This window comes from Pleurodeles waltl, chromosome 2_1, assembly GCF_031143425.1.
Source record: "Pleurodeles waltl isolate 20211129_DDA chromosome 2_1, aPleWal1.hap1.20221129, whole genome shotgun sequence".
Classification (NCBI taxonomy): domain Eukaryota; kingdom Metazoa; phylum Chordata; class Amphibia; order Caudata; family Salamandridae; genus Pleurodeles; species Pleurodeles waltl.
In genome coordinates this window covers 740,638,013-740,654,120 of record NC_090438.1, presented here as the reverse complement: position 1 = coordinate 740,654,120, position 16,108 = coordinate 740,638,013, and the positions used below count along the sequence as shown (strand labels likewise).

Sequence of the window (16,108 nt, the reverse complement as noted above, 5' to 3'; positions counted from 1 at the left end):
GGGAAGTACGAGAAGACGTGGGTCTGGTTCGGCAAGACCTCAGAAACGCAGTGACCCGGATCACCGAGGTTGAAACTAGAATCTCCCAGACTGAAAACGACCTAGCTGACCTTAGAAGTAAAGTGGCCCAGCTGCAGACTCGAACTGGCGAGCTGCACCGTCGTGCGGAAGATGCAGAGAACCGATCAAGACGCAACAACCTGCGTTTCATCGGATTTCCAGAGGGCGTGGAGGATGGTGGGGCATCAGAGTTCCTAGAAAGGTGGATTAAAGCATGGATGCCGGACCAGTCCCTTTCGCCCTGGTTTGCGATTGAAAGAGCCCACAGGGCATTGGCCCCGCGCCCCCCACCGGGCTGCCCAAAACGACCAATGATTGCGCGCTTCTTTAACTTTAAGGATAGAGACAATATCCTTAAAGAGGCTAGGAGGTCGGAAGATCTTCAATGGGAGAACCATAAAATCTTAATTTTCCCAGACTATACCCGTGAGGTCCAGATCCGCCGCCGGTCGTATGAACACGTTAAGCAGAAACTTAGAGCGATGCAACTTTCATACATGCTCCTCTTCCCCGCGCGGCTCAAGGTCCTCTTGGCCGGGCGAGCACATTTTTTTTGAAACACCTGAAGAGGCTTGGGACTGGCTGACGGAGGAGGGCATCGGTGCCCGGAGGGGGCCCCTGGAGCACACGGAGGGGACCCCTCACCCCGGGAGGCCCCCGGAGGAGCCGGAGGCGCACCAGATCCCGGAGAGGGAGACCGAAAGACACAAACAATTTGGACAACAATGAGGAAATCCGAGATTCTGGCTCACAAACAGAGAAGAAACCCACGGACCCTTCTGGGCCTCAGATCCCAGGCCAAACAGCAGATGATAACAGCCTGAGTCAGTCCCCGGTCCTTGGTTAATATGACACACTTGACACCTGCTGATGGGAGTCCAAAATGACTTGAGATGTCCGTTTCACCTATGCAGACCTTACAAGGGTCACTACAGAAGGCGTCATGCCTTTCTACTATAAGATACCTGAGACTTGGCAGGTCACCACTAATTGTAATTGATCCGACTATATGGAGGGGTCCACCACTCCACCCCAAGGACAGTCCTGCTGGCTGTCTGGTTTTGGTTGGGTATTTGGGCGACAGATGCTTCTGGGGTGGGAGTATGGGGAGGAGGGTGGTTGGGGGGAGGGGTTTTTGAAGTTAGCCTAGATAGGAAGAAGTTGCTTAGCTTCCTTATTATTTTACTGTTTTGTTTGAAATGGTCGTCCCTGGGTCCACAGCCTGACACTCAGCCCTATGCACCACCTATACAATTCACGCCTGGCACTCATTAACTCAGGTTCTTTCTTGGAACGTAAATGGTCTGTTGGATAAGATTAAGAGGTCAGCAGTATTTAACACTCTCCGCAGATACTCCCCCTTAGTGGTCCTTCTGCAGGAAACCCACCTCCTTGGGACTAGGTGCCCCATGCTCATACGGGGAGGGTATGACAGAGTATACCACGCAGGCTTCTCCAGGGGCTCTAGAGGGGTAGCCATTTTACTTCACCGCTCTCTGCCTGTGGTGATCTCAGCAACACAGGCCGACCCACAGGGCAGATTTGTAGTGGCTATGGGGACTCTTCATGGAACTCCGATAAATTTTATATCTGCGTATGCCCCCCCGACGAGACTTGATGCCTTCTTGCACTCGCTTCGCCGAGTGGTTGTGGGATTGCCCCAGGGGACCACCCTGCTGGGGGGGGACTTCAACGCGGTTCTCGATCCGGATTTGGATGTATCCGGCGAGATTACGGCCAGTAGATTAGCCAGGGCTTCGGCTCTTACTGGTTGGACCGAGAGCCTTGGCCTCTGCGAGGTATGGAGAACTTGGCACCCTAGGGATCGCCGGTACACCCACACGTCGGCCGCCCACCGGACGCAATCCAGAATTGATCTGGTATTCATGTCTGCTCTGGACCTCTCGAGTGTCACAGGGGCAGAGATACTCCCCCGGGGAGTCTCGGACCACGCACCAGTGCGGGTCCGACTGGGTGGAGCGGATCCCTCCAAACGCCCAGTATGGCGCCTAAACGCATGGTATTTACAAGACAAAGACTACACCCAAGAGATCAGAAATCAACTAACTCAATACTTCGATCTGAATCTGGGGTCGGTCCGCTCCCCAGGATCATTATGGGCCGCCTGTAAGGCTACCCTCAGAGGGCATGCCAAGTACCTTCTCCGTACCCGCGAGCGGGACAGGAACTCCCAGATCTCTGACCTGGAGGCCAGGGCTCTGAGACTGGAACGCCAACAAATGACTTCTTCGTCTGCCGCTGCCCTGAGACAGCTGACTATGGTTAGAGAAGAAATTAAACACATAATGCTAGATTCAGCAATGTGCATTTGGAGAGCTTCGGTGGCCCGTATATATGGCTGGGGGGACAAAAATGGGAAGCTCCTACATTGGCTGGCCGCGCGTCCTCTGGCCAGCAGGGTCATACCTGAGATTTTGGAGCCCTCGGGCGCCCTCTCTAGGACACCAGCTGAAATCGCACAAAGTTTCGTGTCCTACTATGCCCACCTCTATGCAATGCACCCCCGCCCCGCTATTGAGAAAGAGACTCCCCTCCTGAATGAGATCACTCTCCCCAGGATCTCCCTGGAGGCAAGAGACAGGCTAGATGAAACTATTAGCCTTGCAGAGATCACCAGTGCAATCTCCAGCCTGGCATCGGGCAAGACCCCCGGCCCTGACGGATTCCCGGCAGAGCTATATAGCAAATGCAGTGATATACTGGGTCCCCACTTACTCAACATGTATGGGGAAGCCGAGAAACTAGGCCGATTTCCCACCGAGATTGACCAGGCGACAATAGTAGTGATTCCCAAAACTCAGCCCCCATCGAGACATTGTTCGGCATACCGACCCATCTCACTTCTAAACATTGAGATCAAAGTGCTTTCCTCGACCCTGGCCTCTAGACTGAAAGAGATAATACCTACACTAGTGCACCCTGACCAGTGTGGCTTTATGCCCACTCGTAGCACCAGGCACTGCATTAGGCGGTTGCATCTGGCTCTGGCACATCGCAATACTCTGTCGCACGCACACTTGGCATTACTCTTGCTGGACTTTGAAAAAGCCTTTGACACAGTGGATTGGTCTTACCTTGAACTGGTCTTGCAGAAAAATGGACTCGGTCCCAGATTCCGAGGCCTGGTGAGACTCCTGTACTCCAAACCGACAGCTCGAGTCCGGGTGAATGGAGTGGTCTCTGACCCATTCCCTATTGGCCGCAGAACCCGGCAGGGTTGCCCGCTATCCCCGTTGCTCTTCGCATTAATGATAGAGCCTCTTGCGATACTGCTGCGAGGAGATCCCCTGATCGAGGGCTGGTCCTGGCCTGCCTGTGCAGAAGACCGTGTGGCGCTATACGCAGACGATGTCCTCCTATACCTATCCAACCCGGCTAAAAGTGGCCCCCGCGTGCTAGAGATCCTGGGCCTCTTCGCGGAAGCCTCGGGGCTGATCCTGAACCCCGCCAAGTCCCTACTGGTCCCCCTACACCGCTCCGGGGATTGTGTGGACTGGCAGCGAAACATTCCAGTACGAAGAAATAGCTTCAAATATCTGGGAATGTATATTTCACTTCTCCCTGAGTTGACATGGGAACTTAACTTTACACCGTTAACCAGAAAAATCAGAAGTGATCTCCTACACTGGAGGACACTCCCCCTTAACCTGCTCGGTAGAATCGCGCTCTATAAGATGATGATCCTTCCTAGGCTCCTCTACCTCCTGCAAAATTTTCCCCATCCCATCCCTAGGAAATGGTTTGGGGAAATGGACTCATTGGTGCGTCAATTTATATGGAGCGGAGCCCGCCCACGATTAGCGCTCAAAACCTGCCAGAGGGATGTATATGATGGAGGTTTGGGCATGTCCAATATCCACTCCTACCACCTCGCGACACAAGTACTTGTGATTAATGACTGGATGGGGGGTGGGTGGACAGACCCGGCGTACCGACTGGAGCTCCAAACGATGGGTTACCCACGGATTTTGGACACCCTCTATGGAGGTCCGATCTCTCGAGACGTCCCAGATGTGACCAGGGTGGTTCTACAGGGATGGCGGACGGCTCAAAAGTCAACGGGGTGGTGGGGACGACTTACCCAGCAGACCCCACTGTGGCATGGGAGGCAATTGGTGGAGGTGGCGGGCTTGGAGGGGTTTCGGAACTGGGACAACATAGGCATCTCCACACTAGGCGATGTCTGGAACGGGTCACACATACGGTCCTTTGAAGATCTCCAGAAAAACTTTTCATTAAACAAGACACAGTTCCACAGATACCTCCAGCTCCGACATGCCTTATCAGTACACATCCGAGAGGGGGAAAACATACCTGAATGCAGCCTCATGGAGGCCAAGGCATTGATGGGGAGCCTAGGTAGGGGAGGTGTTTCCCAGATATATCGCACCCTGGTCTCCGGCACCTCGGGCTCCCTGGGGGTACTTCGCCAGAGATGGGCGGGGTGGGTGGGCTCCATGGAAGAGATGGAATGGGGTGAGGCGCTAATGGCCCCGCGGGCCCTGGCAATCGCCACCCGTTTCAGATTGATACAAACTTACTTTTTGCACACAGCATACCTCACACCCGACAAACTACACAGAGCCCCAACGCGGAGTGCCCTCGCTGCAGAAACCTTACAGCTGACTTCTTCCACATGGTGTGGACCTGCCCGGCCATGGTAGCCTATTGGGGAGCGGTCCTGGGGGAGATTTCTGAGGTGTTGCAGGAGAATATAGAGAGAGAGCCTCTACCCCTCCTCCTCGGGATCATGGGTGACATCAAGCTAAGGAGACCAGATCGAATTTTCCTTGGGGTGGCGTGCTTAGTGGCTAAGAGAGACATAGTGGCAAACTGGAAGGCCAAGAATGCCCCATCGTTGGCTAAATGGAGACAGGGAGTGGATTGGTGTGCGCAGAGTGAAAAACTTGTATATGAGGCTAGAGGATGTCCGAATAAATATAATAGGATATGGGGGAAATGGGAGGCCGCACTAGGCTCCTGAATACTATGTGATCTGTTATCTTTAATATTAGTGCTATCTGGGATCACAGGTTCGACCAATGTTGGATGCCCGTTGGCATCGTGTTATGACCTTTGTATCATGGTTATTTTTTCTTTTGCAAAAATCAATAAAAATTCTTTATAAAAAAAAAAAGACAATCTACAACTCATGGTCTGGATAATTACAGGGGACACTGGAAACTTCCTGACTTATCCAGAGAAGCTGAGGAACTCATCTAAAAGGCATGGGTGGAAAACACAGGCAAGCATTACCTCAAGCCAGGAAAAGATGGCTTAGCTGGTTTCTGTGAAAACACCTGCATCCCCTTGGGCCAGCTGTGGTACACATGCTAAAATTGTCAGAAATTACTTCTCAGGGCAGTGCTTACAGGTCAGTGAACAATTTCCACTCTGCCATATCAGCAGGTCACCTCCAGGTAGATGATGCACAAGTGGGCGACCACCCGCTGGCACAGAAACTCCATAGGGGCATTCACCTCTCTATACCCACACTACTCCACATTGTAGGATGTGAACATAACTATGAATATTTTCCTTTCCTGGCTACAGAATACGTATCTGAGTAGAAAGGAACTGTCTGGGATACTGCCAATGTTGCACTTAGATACTGCTCTAAGTTCGGTGTGGTAAAAGTGCCTAACATATCTTAATAAACCATTTTAGAATTTACAAATTAATGTAACAATTTTTCTATACTTTAACATAGAGAGCACTCTGCAGGGGTCTCCATATGGGGAAGTACTGGGGAAAGTAAAAACATTTAGTAGACTTGATAAAAATTATTTACAATATAATATTAATGCAAATTATTGTTATATATTTATTTTAAATGTATAACCCAAAAAAGCTACAGCACTTAATTTGGAATTAAATATTTGATTTACATATTTCACATTAACATTTTTGTGAACATTATATTAAGAACAAATGTCCACCTAAAGCTAAAAAACATTTTTATGAATTAAACATTGATAAGTGATGCATAGAATTAACTAAGTCATTTAATCATATTTGAATAAACAATGTTAGTATAGTTGTTAATTTCCCAAAAAGTTATTAAAATATTTTAAAATAAAATAAAATGTTTTATCTTTAGATACTTTAAAATTAAATCAAATGTATTTATATTTTAACTAGTAGAAATAATTACATTTGATACTATTTTCTATAGGGTTTTATTTTAAGCCCCTCCCTCCTTTTTTTCTAGAGGACGGTGTTGCATTGCCAGTGCTTGGCCATGTGTGATGCAAGACTTACATTTACTACTGCTTTGGGTCCGTTTGCCTGTAGTGCAGTTTATGAACAGCAATGGATTCACTCTTTTGTGGGTGGGTGCACATGCCTCTCTCTAAGCCCATCAGTCCTCCTTCATAACCCCCTCTGACTTGGTAGTAAGTACCCATTCCCTGGTCCCGCCCACATTTATACATGTATAAACTTACATGTGTGTGGATATTCCCACACAAAAGCATGAAGAGAGTGGATATTCCCACACAAAAGCATGAAGAGATGGAGATTCAAACTTGTAGGTTTGAGAATTGCATTTTGTAGTAAGTAGTACTACTTTATATACTAAAATGTAATACATGTAATCTTTTATATAGTAAAGTCAATTGTAATACGAGATCAAAAAACAGTAAAGAGAAAGATAAGTGCTCAGCGTGGTATGTGATCATACGGCGTAAAAAACCAGACAATCAGTAAACGGGTTTATCCATCTGCATCAGGGGAAATTAAAAAAAAACGGTGCCATTCTTGACGGAGAACAAAGTGTTTTGGGAAAAAGCATCCACAGCCTATGCTGAATAGTTTCTAGTCTTGGTAACAGGAACTGTTGATGGTGTTTTAAACTCTCCACTACTTTATAAGAACTTAAAACAGAAATAGGTAAGAGGGGATTTACAAATTGAAGGACTAGCCCATAAAAATGGCAATTATTGAGGCTGGGTGTTTCGGTCAGCCGATTGTGAACATGTAGGGAATTAGAGTACTGCAAAAAAAAAAATGTGACACGTGTGGTAAAAGTACTTACAAAAACAGTTGTTTCTGTTTGCATCTAAAAAAGAAAGGGCCTTGGTTAAAAAAAAATCTTCTAGCCACTCTATGAGACATATTGGTGAGGACACCAAAAAATACTCAAAGTGGCCTTACATGTAGCTAAATTATACAGTTCTGCAGTGGTAATTATAGATGAAGAGAATGGCTCCTGTTGGTGGTGATGAGGCAGAAATTAAGCTAGGACCAAAACGCAGGATAACTGGGGTATTCTTAAGGGTAGGATTAATTCCATTACTTACAGACTGGAAGAGAGGTAAAGTCAAATTACTGCAAACTGACTTCTGGCCAAAGTATAGTGAAAATTGAATTACATTGCTGCATTCCCTGGTTTGCACAGTAACTAAAGCACAAGCGAGCAAACCATGCTAATGTGACGTGGAAACTATCTTGGGCACACTAACAGTCTGTGTCCTCCTTGGTGATATCCATAGGAATGAAGCGGGCCCTACACAGAAAGATGATTTAAAAAAGGAGGATATAGTATGTGTACAGAGGGAAGCCCAAATCTGGACAAAATAGATATTTTGAGAATGGAGAAAATAGTCAAATTGTTTTACAAAAATAAACAGCTTGAAAGCCACGAAATGCATAACTACATATTTGATGTAATTAAGTCATAAAGAGACAAAATAAAATAGTACTGTAATCACAAAATAGTCCTTGCAGCAAGGTCGCTCACAATCCAGAGGCTGAGGGTCAGTATATGGTCTCAGGAATCCTAAAAAGCTGGTCTTGTGAGGCTCAATCTGGAGAATTATGTTTTGTTATATCATGAATACATTCATCTATGGTATTGAAGCCATGGGTAATAGAATCACCTTGGGACATCCATTTGTGTTCACATTTATAAAGCATCGGAATATGCCTCCTCTAAAAGCTGGTTTTGGTGATTGTTTCAAGTACTTTTCATTTTATGTCGGTTTCTCTATTGCCTAAAGTCTTGCCAGGAGAAACTATTGGGGCATTGACAATATTTATTTAATCCTGTTTCTAAGCTATAGTGTATAATATGTGATTTAACTCATTGTGTTTTTTAGCATGGTACATGTAGGTAGCGTGACTGTCATAAATCAATCGTTTTTCCTATCAACAAATTCTCTACTGCCCGGAGGAAAAAAAAAAAACAAAAAAAAACTCCATGCCAATATAATGCCACTTTTCAAAAGTTTCCAACGCTCTGAAGCGTGGTCTGCGGACACCTGGGTTCTACAGAATCATATCAGAGGGCCCATAATTGTCTGGAAACAAACAAAATACAAAATATTGGCAGATTAAGTGTATACATATCAAAATAAAAATTTTTAACTTTAAAACGGACTCCAGAAGCAAATACGTTTGGAATTAGTGGATAAAAATTAAGTTAGCATCCTTAGCTTGATTTGTGGGAGCACCACACAACACCACACAAACAGGCCCCTTCTAACCCCCACACCCTTAATCAGGCAGGATTCCAATCACAGTGGGCCTTTTTTTTACATTACGGTATCACACCCTGCTTCACAGGTCTGCTTTATACATAATGCATGGGGTACACTTCAGGGGGCGTGAACAGGATGCCAAAACAATTTCTTTATAGTGTGGTTATTATAAATGTTTCAGCTTAAAGCCACAACATCCAACACTTTACAAAAACTAAAACTAAATACAACTTTCAAAAAGGTAAGAGTAAAATTCAGAAATAATGGCTAAATAAGCTGTTATACAACCATGTTAAAATCACAATAAGGACAGTAAAACCACAGTAAAATGAATTTTAGTGCAAACTTTATAATACAGAAACGCTTTGTCAGTCAATGGCACAAATTTACTTGACTTACAAAGCAGGCATTCGATTCAGCCTTTTGTTTGTTCATTTCTCAAAATAAACCAAAGAGACATATGCAGGAGGCGAAAGTGCAAACTACGGGCCCGATTTAGATCTTGGCGGTAAAGGTCCTGACGTCAGTTTTCCATTGAAAAACCGATCCGCTGCCTTGGCGGTCCGCCTGCCCGATTTAGATGTTGGTGGTCCACAGACAAAAGACCACCAATGAACTGCGGACTCTACCAAGAATCCTACCTGCATCTACGGTGCCATTGAAAATAGTGGCTGCCGGCGGAAATCCACCCACCTTTTCCGCTGAGCAGATTACAATGTGCCTTCCCGCCAAGCCAACTGTGGCTGTGTTACCTCCATACCTGAGTTGGCGGATTGGAAGGGAAATGAGGAAAAAACATATTTTTTCCCGTTTCAACTTCTGTTTTTGACTGAACATAACCTGCTGTCGCTGCTGTGACTGGACAACAGAGGACCCACGAACCCTGCTGTTACTACTTGACGGTAGGGATCCCGCATTACCTGTGCACGTTGAGTTGTCACTGCACATGAGCTCGGAACTACTGCAGTCATATACATGTCAGTTTTTTATTTTTTTTAAATACCTGTGACATGCATATGTTGGGAACACCCTAGTACAAAACACATGCCGAACACATACACAATTGTTACTGTGGTGTCAGTATTCATTGCAATCACAATAATGATGGCATCACACTTGTCACCATGTCCATATGTGCACATTGCAATGGAACATGTACCTGTGATATTGTGAGTCCAGTTGTGTATGTGAGTCAGTACGTGTATGTGATTTGGATTGGCTGGTTAAGGAAGAGGGAGCTGGAATGGGTGATGTGGTTGTGTCTGTAGGTGTGCCACTTGCATATAGGTCTGATGCGGTTGTGTATGTTTGGTTGTGTTGCTTCATGCAGCATTCATGTGAGTGTTGATTGTGGTTGTTGTCGTGATGTGTGTAGTTTTACTTTTGTGTGAGTACCTAGATGGGTGTGTTGGTTGTTGTGGTTGTGTTGCATGTCTGTGTAGTATCAATGGTGTGTGTATGTTGTGTCATGGATGTTTGGCAATGTGTGTTTCCAACATGTACATGTTGTGTTGTGGTGGAATGGCAATGGATGATAGTGTGTATGTAGTGTGTTGCATTGTGTATTGTCCAGGTGGACACATGTGGCTATGGTACAGTTTGTGTGAGTCACTTACCTTGAATAAATAGCCACTGTCATTATACAATGCCTCCAGCAATGGTCTCCCGCCGTTAGCAATCAGTCGCTAGCACACTGCCTGCAGGACTTTAACATTTAAATTTGGTCAGCGGGAGCCCGACAGCTAAGAAGAGCACTCCGTTGAGGCAGTCAGTGATCCAGCTGCAATACATGTAAATACCGTGGGCAGAGGACAGTTGACTTGCCGGTGTTTGGGACCGGCGGGACACGGTAATACCATCAACATCTAAATCAGACCCTATATCACTTTCAGTGGTCCTGCAGCACAGTTATGAGGCACCACCATAGGATCTTCTTCCTAACTTCCTGAGCAGAGGGCTAAGTCAATTCCACCTTGGGTCATTTGTTTTGTGTAAAAAAGCAGGAAATGTGATTAAGTGTCCTTGCCACCTTCTGTGCATATGCAATTTTGCGACAGATGTGCAACCCATTTAGAACGATAAGCTCTAGTTGGAAAATATTCTAGCTTGAACTTTATGCATTATGTACATTTCAGTTCCAGTTGTAGCAAGTCTACCTTTGGGACTTGGCTATAAGAATAATGCTCTAAACAGCTGGCAGTTAAAGGGTTTACGCTTCCACTAGTGATGATGAATTTCATATGCCAGTATGCCTCCTGAACAGCTGAAGTGCTCTCACTGATTGGATGATCCAAGCCTTTGTCATTAAGTACTTTACTCACACACTCCGCCCCCTCCCCCCGCTACAGCCTTTATGCATTCTAAAGCAAATACTTTCATGGCAGATTGTAAATACAACCTTGCCAGGTGGTTTATGTTAAGGCGAATCCAATGTAAAACAGGTCTTAAGGCAGCTATATCTGATACAGGACACATTCCTAGCTCTGCATATAGGGGGGAGCAGAGGGGTCCCATAACTCAATTATAAAAAGACATGAAGGAAATTATTTTTGATTATTTGCAGGTCCCTGACTTTGTTATAACCCCAAATCTCTGCATCACAGAGAGTTACTGTAACTTATTTCTGGCTACAGACTTTCAAAAAGGAAGGAAGAGGGTGGCTACCTATCCTTTTGCAAATCTAAGGACAGAGTTGCAGCATGGTCTAAACTTTATATAGATTCCTTTAAGTGAGGCTGCCAAATACAGTGAGTGATTAAAACGTAAGTCAAGAATCTCAAACTGATCAACCTTTTCTAGCAATTCCTCACCCTCTCTTGAAAGGTCTCTTTACCTGCAAGCCTGTTTTCAACACCATGGTTTTCTTAACATTCATTGATATTTTGCTCTGCAGAACCCCAGACATTTGTCACTCATGCATAGTTTCCTGCCAAAGTTAGCAGCAACCGCATAGAACTTTATAGGAACCTGAGCTTAGAGCAGCTTAGGGGAATCTATATCCGTCTCCTCCAGACAGACAGTGACATAAATTTATAAATCAGCTAAATAGTAGAGAGGGCCATGGCGCAACCCTGACCAACCCCAGAGTGGATGGCGAAGATGTGGCTGCCTTCCCCATCTGAACTGAATCAGATTTATGTTAAACTGCAGAAGTGAACAAATTTGATAGCTGCCAACAGAGATGGTTTCGACACCCAGTAGATGGAGAGTGCTTAGAGCTTTTGTCTAAATACCACATCAAAGGCAGACCTCAGATCGATGAATGTGAGGTAAGGTGGGAACTCTGTAATTGTCACATATTTAGTACATACTGAATAAAGTTGAAATACTGATCTAGGTTGCCAATCTCCTTGCTAAAAGCTTTCTGGCAGTTGGTTAACACCTTTTGAACATCAGCCTAACCCAGCAGCTGATTCAAGAGTACTGGGCCAACTATTATCCCCACAGCATCAAAAAGTAAGATAGGTCTATAACTCGTGGGTCAGTGTGACTGCCTTTCCTGTGCAGAGGGTCCAATATAGAGAATCAACAGGACTGAGGAATGCAAACTGACTGAAGCGCAGCACTGTAGATCTTCACCAAAATACAAGCCCTGAAATATGGGTCTGCTAAGAAAAGGTCCACATGACCCACATTAGGACAGGGAGCTTTATTAGATTTTTGCCACCTTATAGCTTTCATTAGCTCAGAATGGAGAAGGTGCAAACTGGTGATGCTGCCAACATCAAGAGTTTTCTGCACACATCGGGCTGGATTGGAGTCTTGTCTATATATCCTTATAGGCTGAGTCACGCATACATTAGCCCCACTGTAGTGTTCAACCTTCTGGCTTCGCTCATTACACATCAACAAGACCATCTTCTAGAACTACTTGGTGTTGTTTGCTCTTACATTCGAGGCTTTTTTTGAATGAGCAGTTTTTAGTATTTTCTTTTGAAGCATACGAAGCATACTTCAGAAGCAAGTAAGGTTTTACTTGTTAGAGCCAGCGAAATGTCTTTCTTACAGTAATATTCTGCATAAAACCAACCAGTGGGGGGTTGTTCCTTATAAGGTTCTCATTAGAAAGGAACAGGTTTTTATCTAAAACAATGCAATTTTCTCAGTCATTGTACTAAAGAATACTAGGGTTAGCGGTTCCATGCCCAGCTTGTAGCTTGCTATCTGGTTTAGATTGGATGCTATTATGCTCAAGGTGGCAGAAGATATCATCTCATATTTTTATCTGGACAAATTCACCATCCTTAAATGTGTACATTATTCCAGGGCTGTCAGGAGGGATAGATTGTTAATGTATGCAGGCCTCACGTTCAGGCCTCAACTAGTATATTCACAAGTAGGGGAAAAGGTTTGCTTTCTGTTCTGGGGCTTATCTTCAGGTCAATTAATCTTCAGCATACCCATCCAGAGGCACCTCAGCAAGAGGCCATGTCTACTGGAAACAACAGATGTCTGTCCAGTTGATGAGCTCTACCTGATGCCAAGCCACCAATGCTCCAAGATAATATGCGTAAATATGTTGCATGACCTTCCTTTGCTATAAAATTGCTTGGGAGAAGTGGATGTCGGACTGTTAAATATGATTTGTAGGTGACAGATATTTTTTCTACGTTTAGTACTGTCCACAAGGTCCGGTAGCCATTTAAAGTTCCCCTTGCTGAGTTTTTCCTTAGAGGGTTAGCTCAACTAAACCAATCTGTCTAGTTACTGGAAAACCCTACTTTTGTTCTACCAAACATCTGTCTCTGGGTTTAATGGGGATACAGTTAGTGGGATGTGGAAGGGCACTAGGATTGCGATAGTACAGCCCCTACACACATCGTCGGCCCTCAGAGTCCGCATTTAGTGTGAGTGAAGATTTCTTCCATCTTGATAATGTCCAAAGGGGGTAGGATTCACCCCGTGAACTTCTACCCCATTGGTCAGAGCATGCCCCGAAGTCACTCCCACTCATTAACTTATGGCAGCAAGCCATGCCGCAGCTCCAGGCACCCATCTCAGAACACTACTAGGCCTGTGGAAGATCTGAAGAGAACTGAACCTGCTGTCTGAGACCTGAAACGAGCCCTAAAGAACTGGACCTAGTCTCCCTCTTGTACACAGGACAAAGAAGTGGACTTTCAGGGCCATATCGCTGACCTACTGTTAAAGTTATACGGACACAACATGCAAAAAGAGGCCTTTTCCTACAACTGTCCAGATGACCAGTGGCTCCTGGCCCCGGACTAGATACTGCTATTTGACCTCTGCCTTACACTCGGTGAGTCTTTAAGTGCATCCCTTGAGGTTTTGGGGGGCCGTACCCCTATGTTAGATTGGGACTTAAAGTACTAAAGACAGAAGATAAAATCTGTTATTACTGCTTCGGTCCTGCATAAATGCTTTACACATTGCTTTATGTTAAGCCTGTTTGCTCTGTGCCATAGCTATCCAGGGGTTGACATCAGGTGAATTTGGCGACTTAAAGCGTTCACCCTGACAAATTTTGAGGTTATTCCTTGAGGTAGCCAGTCACCCATCCCAATTAATAATCCAATTTCGTACAAAGATGATACCACAGCATCAACAGCAGTTACAGATACACAGAGAAGTTACATAAGTTAATAAGTTCCTGCAACATGGAATTTCTCCATTATGACTCTAGCAAGAAGGAGAATCCATGGAGGGGAATCTTACGGTTGGTGAGCTTACACTGAGAAGGCAGATATCCTACAGCGCCTTCCGTTCATTTGTGAAACTTCAGGCCAAATTTGACATGCATAAGCATAATTCTTCAAATACTTGAAAACTGTGACACTCCTTCTCCCTCTGAAGATCGTACAGACCTCCCAGACTAACCCACTCAGAGTTAAACTACTAATAGAGGACATGGGAAAATGCACACTATCAATGCTCTACTTCTCATTAGAGACTAACGATGACACTTTTGCTACACAATTAGGCGGGCATGTGAGGAAATTGTGGAAACACAGATGAGAAATGGCAGGAGGCACTCAAGGCCCCTCCAGAAGCAGCTTTAACTACATACTTTAGAATGATTCACTTCAAATATCTTCACAGACTCTACCTCACCAGACAGAATATCTGGTACTTTGGTTGGGTGCACTCCCCTGAATACCTCAGATGTGGAGAATCCTCTAGGGATTTCTGATACTACGCATGGTCATACCCTCAGGTATAATCCATTGGGCATGAAATAATCCATACTTTAGAGAAGGTCCTGGGAGTGAATACTAATTAAACACAATAGAGAGTTCTGCTTGGTGTACTGAGTTAGAAATCAATAAATACACACTTGCCCTTCTCTGTCTAGCCCTTGTCATAGCTAAAGGAGATATAGCCAGGAGCTGGTGCTGTGTTAACCCACCAGGGATGGATCACTATGGGCCCCTTAAAGTCCTGATAGATATGGCTAGGGCAGGCTCCTCAAGCACTATACAATATGTAGTAACTGGATGAACCGTAGTGGATTGAAGAAATCATAGGAAGGAGAAGGCAATGAGGTTGGCATATGAAAAGCAACATTCTACCATTGTGTACCTATGTCAGTTAAGACGGAGCACTGGAATTAGGAGGCTCCTGGTACCACTTCATCTGAAATATTGCAACATAATATTCATTATCGTACACAAGAAAGAGGTCCAGAAGTTCCACAGAACACAAGATAATGATGCTGGTTTGTAAAAATAAAACATAAGCAACTCACATTACCATAGTGATTGAAAATCTTAACTTGCTTCCGGTGTTTAAGAGTGTGGAGATCAGAGTAATCTGCTTTCTATTGGTACTAGATTTGGCCACAGCCTAAAATTCTTGCAGTCACTGGCTGCACAACAGATGCCAAGTAGTAACATGAGATCAAGGGACACTACACAAACCAGCTTTAATCATAAAGTCCATCTAATGGGCATACACCTTTGGAATTCTCTACCTGTGGATCCTTAATCTAAATCTATCTTCCTTCAAAATGAACATGAAGATAAGGCTTTTCAAGAAAGCTTTTCATACCCATCCCAGTCTCATTAGAACCACCCTTCTTCTAAGAGTGGACAAAGACCCAAAAACAGCCTCAACAGGGGTCCAGTTCCTGGTGAAAAAATGGAGCTGAAAACGAACTATGAACGTAATTACTGATATTCTGCTGAGTGCTAACAAGGGACATGAATCTTCATAATTTTTAACTGCTGTCAACAGTTCAGTTTTCACAGTGCAAAAAAGTGACTATTATGTCACAAGCCAGTGTTAGCCAAAGCAATAAAAATCAATTTCAGCTGTCTGCCACAATTCGGCGTCATGTGAAATTGGATTGCAAATGCCAACATGTTAAGGCCAATCTCAAGATGGGTCTTCGTTACACTGGCAGTGCTGGTAATGCTGAACTGCGCACAGTAAAGGATAGCAAATGAGCACGCCGGTCAAAGGGAGGGTACAATAATGGCGAGGTCCCTTACTGTCAAATTAAAATATCTGCTTCAGTGTGCATTGCCGGAGACCACCAGATACACACATGACGTTTCAGAAACACAGGCGGCTCCTCTGCCACTTAT

At 44.9% G+C, this 16,108-nt stretch overlaps 1 protein-coding gene across 2 annotated transcripts in view; it reads right to left on the bottom strand.

Moving 5' to 3' along the window:
* The window catches only part of RPP40 (ribonuclease P/MRP subunit p40), a 384,234-nt gene that overhangs the window by 29,388 nt on the left and 338,738 nt on the right, over nt 1–16,108 (bottom strand). The gene's annotated exons all lie outside the window — the stretch shown is intronic.